Consider the following 10877-nt stretch of genomic DNA (forward strand, 5'->3'; position numbering starts at 1 on the left):
CACACATTTGCAGACTACAGGGGGTCGACGGTTTATGACTGTCCTGACATACATACAGTATTTACAGATTTTCATTTGATTGTTTTATATTTATCAACTACAAGGGTCTTTAATTCAAGTATTTACTATAATTTTGCTATTTCAAGGTTACAAAAGGCGTTTAATGAAATAGTGTCGCAGCGGAGATATACGTCGTCACACAGCATGGAAAGGCATGCTCAGTTACCCCATACTAGTTTTAATTTGTTTTATATTTATGGCCTACAATTGATTCATACAAATATTTACTGTAATGTTGACATTTTGAGGTTACCAAAGGCACATAATGAACTAGTTAGTGCAGCAGCGTAACAATATGTTATTATGCGGCATGAGAAGACACTAAATTACTGCTGTATTTATTTTTTTTTTAAAGTATTGTTTTAGATTTATGGCCTGTGTTTTTGATTTTTGATAGAAGTAGCTGCTGTAATTATGACTTTAGAGCATTCTGACTTGCATACCAATTCGGGCTACCGCCGTGGAGTCGAAACAGATGTCGTTAACCAAGGAGACCCCTGTATTGCTTTAACCTTCACAAGGCTACAGATGAAGTCATGAAAGTGATCCATATTGATGAGCATCTGAGGCTCGGTGTTAGATAGATACATGTCATATGTTAGTCACTCACTACTCACAAAAAGTTAGTTTCGGATTACATTTCACAGTGAACCTAAAATGCATTCCTACCTTTACAGGTGAACTTAATTAGACCTTTTCTAACTGTTGAATAAAAATGTCGGACTGTTGAATGTTTTAATACTTTACGCATAACTTGCTGTTATTTAACAAGGAGCTGAACAGCAATCAACAGGTGTTTTATCCATGAATCGACCGATAGATATCCATGGCCGTCCACTTCTTTGCCTTTCTGTGACTCTTCCAGTCTCTTTGTACCTCTGTTGCAACTTGCTTGATGACCCTCAGTGACATTGTATGTTCAGTGGCCACTTCCCTCTGAGAAAATCCTGTTTGAAACCTTGCAATGGTATGGTACTGTTCATCAGTTGTTAGGTGTCGTCTCGGTCTCATGATGTCAAAATTTGAACAGCATGATGAAGAGGACTCTTTAAATACCAATTCTAATTTATCCATCCATCCATTTTCAACACCGCTTATCCTGGTTAGGGTTGCGGGGCGCTGGAGCCTATCCCAGCTGACTTCGGGCGAAAGGCGGACTACTCCCTGAACTGGTCGCCAGTCAGTCGCAGGGCACAACCAATTCTAATTGGTTGGTTCATGGAACAAACACCTCCATCCATCCATTTTCTGAGCCGCTTCTCCTCACTAAGGTCGCGGGCGTGCTGGAGCCTATCCCAGCTATCATCGGGCAGGTGCCGGGGTACACCCTGAACTGGTTGCCAGCCAATCGCAGGGCAAACAAACAAACAACCATTTGCACTCACATTCACACCTACGGGCAATTTAGAGTCTCCAATTCATGCATGTTTTGGGGATGTGGGAGGAAACTGGAGTGCCCGGAGAAAACCCACGCAGGCACGGGGAGAACATGCAAACTCCACACAGGCGGGGCCGGGGATTGAACCCGGGTCCTCAGAACTGTGAGGCTGATGCTCTAACCAGTCGTCCCCCATGCCGCCGGAACAAGCACCTGTTTTAAAAATTTCATCCTTCAGCTGTTTGTTAGAGAACTGCTAGGTGTGTAAAAAGTACTCAAATATTGAGCAGTTGGTCAAAGGTTTATAGATAGATAGATAGATAGATAGATAGATTGATTGATTGATTGATTGGAGTGGCACAGTGGACGACTGGTTCGAGCGTCTGCCTCACAGTTCTGAAGACCGGGTTTCAAATCCAGGCCCGCCTGTGTGGAGTTTGCATGTTCTCACCTTGCCTGCGTGGGTTTTCTTCGGGCTCTCCGGTTTCCTCCCACATCCCAAAAAGCATGCATGGTAGGTTAATTGAAGACTCTAAAATCGCCCGTAGGTGTGAATGTGAGTGCGGATGGTTGCTTGTTTGTATGTGCCCTGCGATTGGCTGGCAGGGTGTATCCCGCCTCCTGCCCGAAGATAGCTGGGATAGGCTCCAGCACTCCCGTGACACTTGTGAGGATAAGCGACTCAGAAAATGGATGGAATAATTAATTAATTATAGTGTGTTTTTCTACTGAAAGCCCAATAACTAACCCTAACTAGCCCTAACACTTTGTGAATAGTGTAGTGCATGTGGCGCAGTGCACCTGTCCGTAGCCAGGGGACTTTGGACACCTGCAGGTTTCCTTCCTTTCCCACCTTGCTCCCCTTAAACTTAGATCACCAGAATACCCTCGGGAAGTTGTCCGCAGCCCCTCACTTGCTGATCATGGTAAGGTGAGAACTGTTACCACCATGTCTGGGAGGAAAATGACCCTCAAAGTTGAACCATTATGGGCAACAAATCACAAAAACAGTCTCACCTCGCGCAGCTGTATGAAACTCAAGCCATGTTCACAGTAAAAAAGAAAAAGAAACATAAGACATCTGGGGAAGAGCCCAGACAATGAGTTCCTGCTGTTTTGCATTCATTTTCATTGTATTCATTTATTTATTTATTTATTTTACAAAAAACTACCTGGACCTTATTGCAGTACTGAATGCAAGTGCCACTAGATGACAGACTTGAGCAAAAGAAGCCTTCTCTGTGATTGTAGGGGTCCCACTCTGAGTTGTATGTACTGTAGTCCAGGCTACAGACCATTTATAATCAGTGCTGTGCGGCTTTAAACAAACAGTTGAGAGGCCATGCTTTGAAGTGATAGAGCTGCACTTGAGGGAGTGCAGAGCAGCCCTGAACACGCAACATCCGCTTTCAGAAACTCGCCTGGAAGTGGCAAATAAGGTTGTTAGCCTCGGAAGAGAAAGGGGTGACTGAACGTCCTGTCACCCAACTTCCTTTTCCTTCTTTCATCTCGACAATGTTTGCACTCAGTGGCCATTTTTAACTCTTATAATAATAATAGCTTTATTTATATAGCACCTTCCTGCAGTGTTTATCGTCGGAAGCTACATCCACTGATGTATTATGTTAAATAAACCAATACATTTCGCACTTAGTTTCTTGTTTGCTATTGTCGTACACTGTTATTGCCATCAAAAGAAGGAAGTGTGCTCAATTTGCATGCATACTGCATAGCGCTCATGTTGGTGGATGGTCAGCGCTGTTCTCCATTCAATAAGTGCATTCCATTTACCATTCTTTGACAAAACCTTTCCCTGAAGCCCAACTATGATGACTTGTACTGTAATTCCCAAGCGGGCAGACACACGCACACAGGCAACATGGCAAACATTGGAGTTTGTGACACTTTTCCTCTTCTCCCTATAGAATCATGCACAAAAGATGTCTGTAGTTTGGGTCAGATTTGAAATACAAATGAGGAAATGGACACAATGACAGCATTTTATATTCATAACAGGCCAGACAGATCATCATTCTGAAGAGGGTGAATTCGTAGACTCTCATCCTGGCATTCAATCACACTTATTGCATTACTGGAAGATCCTGATGTTTACCAAGCAAATATCTCAAATAAAGGGAGTGGGGGGGTTGCATCCACAGGCTGCAAGTTCAACAACATCAGTTCTGCTCCAATTTTGAGTGACATTTTCAACGGTATTAATTTGTGTAGGAACGGCATCCTTCTGAGAGGTGTTTCTTTTGTGTAATTAAATAAGGTCATTATTATTATTATTATTATCATCATGATTATTATTGTTACTATTATTATCCCTGCCCCAGAATGCAGATGGTACAACACCATACACCACACTATCCAGCATACGATATCAATCATGACTTCACATAACTTCCCATATAGACTCTACATTTAAGCACCTCACATCACATCACATTCCTTTCTATTTTTTATGGAACCTGAGCTTTTGATGTGAAGTGCTTGGTTATTTCATAAGTCTCGCAGCAATATGAATAAAATATGCATTTTCATTGTTCTTTGCCAGAATTCATTTTGGTTGCTGTGCAGACCATAATCTTTCCACCTTGGTGCAGGTCTATGCTCTACTGATTGCTGTTCTAATATGATTACATCTCTCATTGCGCAGGTGTAGTTAATGTTGTGGCCAGTGAGAGTATATACCATTTGTGCGAACAGCTTGTCGACTGCTATCATGGCTCTTTAGCTGAGTGGAATGTCTTATCCATGAGGGTATGCGTATGTTGGTTCCTTGGGGCTAGGGTATATGCATGACATATTGTATGTTCAAATGTTTTCTCCTCCCGTACCCTGTGGCTTCTATCACCCGTATCAATGCAGGGTGAAGTGGATCCTGGCTACCAACACTCTCACACCTGTCTTTTCTGTACAGGTGAGCCTGCTCAGAACTACCTAGGCCCAGCTCACCAGCATGCCCGTGTTTGAATTCCATACAGTGTAACAGAGACAGGCAACCCAAGTTTGGTTGGATCTCTTCACACTTCTATTGTTCTGGGGGTGGTATAAGGCAGTTTTGATGTTTAATCCGTCCCCCTTTCACGAACGTCGTAAGGTCATCCAAGATCAACTGGGGCCCATTATCAGTACTGATAGTGATAACATCAGGCACACCCCAGAACCAAATACGGAGGAAAGGAAGTCTGTGACATTCTTGGTCATAACGAACCCGGCAGGCAGCACTTTGGGCCACTTGGAATGGAGTTCATGCCCCACCAGGAGGAAGCGCTGGTATTGAGGCCTGACACGGAGTTCTCCACAGATGTTCACCTAGATGTTGGTCCACGGGGAACTTGGCCACAGCAGAGGCTGCAGAGGATGAGGCGGGGATTGGCCGGGCTTGCCACTGGAGAGGCAAGCTGTACAGTCTTTTACAATGGTTTCCACATCTCAGTCAATTCCCGGCCACCAGACCCTGGCCTCTGCAGCGTTGTTTCAACCTCACAATGCCCAAGGGCCCATCGTGAACCATGGCTAAAACACAGGCAGCAAGGCAACAGCTTGAAAGGGTTGCGTGCAGCTTGAGAACTAGCCCCTGTTCCACGATGTCCTGGATAATGTCTGGTGCCGAGTTGGGGGTAACTCAGGAGAGTAAGTCCACCACCACATTATCTCTGCCAGATGTAATATGGATGTAAAATTCTATACCTGCAGTTTCTCAGTCCACATGCAGCTCCTTGTGCCCTGACCACATTGTTACCAACAAGGTTGTGAGAGCTTTGTGGTCTGTCCGTAGTATTAAGTGTTGTCCACACAGGTACATGTGCCACTGTTCATGTGCCTAAATATTGGCCAGAACCTCACTCTCCCCAACAGAGTACTGTTGTTCAGCAGAAGTAAGTGACCTAGATGCAAACACCACTGGGCACGCAGTCCCATGTTGGAGTTGGGACAGGACAGCCCCGACTTCAGTGTTGGAAGCTTCACAGGTCACCAATGTGGGGCTCTGCTGATCAAAGTTAACTGGTGGATGGCAGTGAAGCATGCAGGTGTCCAGTATCAAGAGGTTTCTTATTTCAAGAGGGCACTCAGCAGTGCGGTAGTGCTGACGGTGGCCAAGCACCGTAGGTCAGCAAGTGTAGAGCTTGCCCGTCTGCTGCCGTCGCTGGCGAAAGATATCCACCGGACTATAACTGTGGAGTAGCGAAATACCTCCAGCCAATAATTAGATTTTTTTTTTTTTTTTTTTAGTTTTTATGGTTTAAAAAAAAAACATTATACTTATTGGTGTACTCAAAGAGAAACTCGAGGCGACACAGTGATACTATGAAGTCACCCCAAAGCAAAACAACATTAACGGCTCGAGGTTGCTATAGATCATATTTATCTCCATTTATACTTTCTAATCCGATGAATAACATGCAAATAATTGAAAATGAAGTACTTGCCTGAATAATTTTTCCAAAAGCCACACCAGCAGCACGGATTAGAAATAATGCATGTTTTTTATTTAGCTTTTGACGCCAAAGCCAATTCTTATTTCCATCTAGAAAGATAAACAGCAATAAATGCAGTTTGTTTTCTTTTCTTGTTGCTACTAACTATTGTTACTGTAATGCTCATTTCCGTCATGATATACAAATATGAAAATGCAAAAAACAAACTCTGTTTAATTGTTGGGCAGCCAGGTTGCAGGAAGGCTCTACAATGTGTGATCAGAATTGCATATTGTTCCAATTTTATTTGCAAAGCTCGACTCCCATTTTAATCAGTGCATGCGTCAGAACATACTGTAAATACTTGTAAGCATGTGTGCATTAGGTATTTGCACACATGCATTTGTGATTCTCAAAAAATTTTTGCAAAAAGACTCCCTTTTGTTTATAACTTTTTCTTAGCTGATTCCCCTATGCCAACTATCGCATAAAAAAAGTTATAGTTGTAATTTTTCCTCTCCCTCAGACTCTTGTTTAAAATACTGTATAGAAATTAGGGGTGCGACATTAACGCATCAATCGTGATTAATTACAAACAAGAATTAGTTTAAAAATTAATTCATTTTAATCGGATTTTGTGTTCCAAACAACGTGGAGCCTTCGCCAGTACACGATTTCCTGGTACACCAATTACACTAACACAGCGCTCGGCTACCAAAATGAAGGAATTGGATGAAACCGCGTTGCAAAGACTCATGGGAGGCAAATTTAATTAAAAAAAAATAAAAATACTGGACGGAAGCCTAAATAAGCGTGGTTTTGTCCAAGTTGTGCAAAACAATACCACTGAAGCACTTCAAACCTCCGACATGTGATCCAACTTTAATTGCCACACAGAAACCATTTACTGTTCTTAAAAAAATAAATAAAAATAAGTCCTAAAATGCCACTTTAACTTTAGGTCTGTTTAATTTTGGCCAGTGATATTTAGTTTTTCTACTGTTTTGTAGTGAAATGCAATTTAATGTAATTTTCAAGTGTCTGCGTCAATTATTTTATTCAGTCGTCCACTAAAATCCATCCATCCATCCATTTTCTGAGCCGCTTCTCCTCACTAGGGTCGCGGGCGTGCTAGAGCCTATCCCAGCTGTCATCGGGCAGGAGGCGGGGTACACCCTGAACCGGTTGCCAGCCAATCGCAGGGCACATAGAAACAAACAAGCATTCGCACTCACAGTCATGCCTACGGGCAATTTAGAGTCTCCGATTCATGCATGTTTTTGGGATGTGGGAGGAAACCGGAGTGCCCGGAGAAAACCCACACAGGCACGGGGAGAACATGCAAACTCCACACAGGCGGGGACGGGGATTGAACCCCACACCTCAGAACTGTGAGGCTGACGCTCTAACCAGTCGGCCACCGTGCCGCCCCACTAAAATCCATGTAATTATATATATATATATATATATATATATATATATTAATGCAAATATTGTTTTACAATAAATGTGAATAATCGACTCCCACCCCAAATAGAAATATCAAAGTTTTTAGCGAATTAAGTTTTTTTTTTTTGCTTTATTTTGATCAGCGCTAGACAGTGATGTCTTCCATGATGCAGAAAAGCTGTAAAACCAGTTTGCTGCTAACATCTCTGCATCATTTTGGCGAGGATTACAATCGTTAACCAACTACAAGCGATCATCTCCCCAGCAGAGAACAAAAAAGGACTGGCTGACGACTTGAATACCTTCTACTGTGATTTGAAAAGGACATTTTCACACCCACCCAGACGCACCACCGACGACCACCATCACACCTCTGACTCCCCCTACTGCATTGACCATTCATGAACAGGACATGAAACATGTCTTTAAACAACAAAAGATCAACAAAGCAGCATGCCCGGAATGGGTGTCCCCCTCTTACTTGAAAGTCTGCGTAGAGCAACTCGCTCCAGTCTTCACACAGATCTTCAATAGATCTTTGGAACTGTGTGAAGTCCCATCCTGCCTCAAATGCTCCACCATCATCCTAGTCCCAAAGAAACCTGCAATTTCAGGACTGAATGACCACAGGCCTCTCGCCCTGACATCTGTGGTCAATGCAGTCCTTTGAATGCCTCGTGCTGGACCACCTCAAGAGCATCACACCCTTGCTGGACCCCCTGCAGTTTGCCTATCGAGCAAACAGGCCTATAGATGACGCAGTCAACATGGGACTGCACTTCATCCTGGAACACCTCGACGGCGCAGGGACTCCGCAGGGATCCTGTTCGTGGACATCAACTCTGCGTTCAACACCATCATCCCCAAACTCCTCTCTCCCAAGCTTCTCCAGCTCAGTGTCTCGCCTCAACGGGCCTGGTTGTCAAATTACGACACCACGATCATCGGCCTCATCAAAAACTGTGACGAGTCTGCGTATCGACAGGAAGTGGAGCGGCTGGAGCTTTGGTGCGTATAAAGAGGCCTTTACTCGCGCTATCCTGGACTCTACAAACAATCATATTCCTATATGTAGATTAGAGCGACATACTACACATTCTGATCCACTACCCACTAATGCATTGCAGCCTGTTATGCTTTGTACTGAGGTACTACTGTGTGATGGGTTTAAGCACTCTTTCCCAATTCGTTCTATCAATGATACGTTGAGAAATAATGATGAGATTCCTGCAGTATTCATCTCTCGCCGCCCCACAGCATTTTGAAATATATTACAGTTTCTATCCATCCATCCATCCATCAATTTTCTGAGCCGCTTCTCCTCACTAGGGTCGCGGGCGTGCTGGAGCCTATCCCAGCTATCATCGGGCAGGAGGCGGAGTACACCCTGAACTGGTTGCCAGCCAATCGCAGGCCACACATAAACAAACAACCATTCGCACTCTCATTCACACCTACGGGCAATTTAGAGTTTTCAATTAACCTACCATGCATGTTTTTGGGATGTGGGAGGAAACCGGACTGCCCGGAGAAAACCCACGCAGGCACGGGGAGAACATGCAAACTCCACACAGGCGGGGCCGGGGATTGAACCCCGCACCTCAGAACTGTGAGGCTGACGCTCTAACCAGTCGGCAGATGATGCAATTGTATTAATATTACTACTATGAATACTCTGGGGGCAAATAGCACTGATCATCCCATTTTAATGAAAATCAGTCTTATGAAAATTCGATCAGTTTCCTCAAAGTCTTTGCTAGTCAATGATCTTATCAGAGACCATAATCTTAATATGATTGGTCTTTGCGAGATTTACTTAAAACCAAATGAGTTTTTCCCACTTATGAGGAATCAACCAAAATCCGTAAATTCACATGATGCATGTCCTATTAAGAAGGGAGGGGGTATCAAACTCATCTCCAAATCCATTTTCGACCTTAGCACTACCCAAAACATCGACTTTAAAACATTGGAGGCTCTCCTTATGCGATCTACAACACCATTGCCGTTCTATCTTGCAGTTATCTTAATAATTTTAATGTGGCTCTGTGTAACACTCTCGACATTGTAGCGCCATTAAGACTATACATGCCATGAAAACTAACTACCCCAAGTGATTGCTCTAATCTGGAGTTGTGTCTCGCTAAGATTAAACAGTGTGGATCTTCTGTAACTTTTTGCTCCTTATCCCTGAGAAAACTGAGCTGTTGATTATTGGCCCTGCTAAACATAGCCACTTGTTTAAGGACATCACTCTGAGTTTTGACTAAAGCACCATTACCCTAACTGAGTCAGCAAAAAAAATCTCAGCGTTATATTTGACTCCAACTCTCTCCTTTCAAAAGCACATTAAGAATACTGTATGTCCCAAACTGCATTTTTTTCATTTTCACAATTTCATTAAGATACGGCCCATCCTATCCACTCGTGACGCAGAGATCATAGCCCACACATTTGTTACTCTCGCGTCGACTATTGTAACCTGCTGCTTTCTGGTGTTCCCGTGCCTAGTATTAATAGGCTGCAGTTAGTACAAAATGCTGAAGCAAGACTTTTAACGAGGACAAGAAAGTTCAATCATATTACCCGCATTCTGGCCAACTTGCATTGGTTCTTGATCTACTTGAGATGCGATTTTAAGGTCCTGTTACTGACTCGTAAAATACTAAAATACTTATCTCGCTGACTTAGTTGTACCGTATGTTCCGTCCCAAAACCTACCCTCACAAAATGCTGATCTTTTCTTGACTCCAAGAGGCAGAAAGAAGTCTACAGGTTCTCTGGAATAACCCTACCTGCATATATTAGAGCTGCTACCGCAGTAGAAATGTTTAAATCCCAACTTCAGATTTATTTCTACTCTTTGGCATTGAGTTAAAGTACATGTAGGCCTGTTTTACTCCCGCTTGTCCTATCTCCTACGCCACTCGTGTCCTGCTCAAAGATAGGGCTAGGTGACGTTGACCGAATCTGAGGCTGTTGCTGTTTGGGTTCTGCACCGACCAAATGCGACCAGACCTGAAGTCGACCACTTCCCCCGGACTCATTGCCATGGAGGATTCTGCGTCGACCAACCGGGCCAGGTCCTGAGGCAGAAACACCAAGGGTGTCTACCCTGCGGTGCTGCTTCTCTTTAAATGGACTCTCATGCTGTCTTAATGAACATTGTACAGCATCTTGCCATCGTAATGAACATTGTACAGCACCAGACTGTCTGATAAATGTTGCCCACTCGACATCCATTCCACCCTGGTCATTCTGGAAGGAGGATTCCCCCCCCATCTGCGGTCCTTTCTAAAGGTTTCTTTTTTTCCCCAAATGGGGTTTTGAGTTTGTCCTTGGCCGATTGGGGGATTTAGATTAGGGGATGTCGTCAATCATTGCCAACTGCAGGCCTGTGAAGCCCTTTTCGACACTTTTGTGATTAAGGGCTACACAAATAAACTTAAATAAACATGTCAAACTTAAACCATGTCACAAGCCCATTTTGACCTATGTTGTGCATAAAACAGTAGTAAAAATGGAAGTTGATGTCGTTGGACCATAAATAAACAGGCATATCT

Source organism: Phyllopteryx taeniolatus, chromosome 6 (genome assembly GCF_024500385.1).
Source record: "Phyllopteryx taeniolatus isolate TA_2022b chromosome 6, UOR_Ptae_1.2, whole genome shotgun sequence".
Lineage (NCBI taxonomy): Eukaryota > Metazoa > Chordata > Actinopteri > Syngnathiformes > Syngnathidae > Phyllopteryx > Phyllopteryx taeniolatus.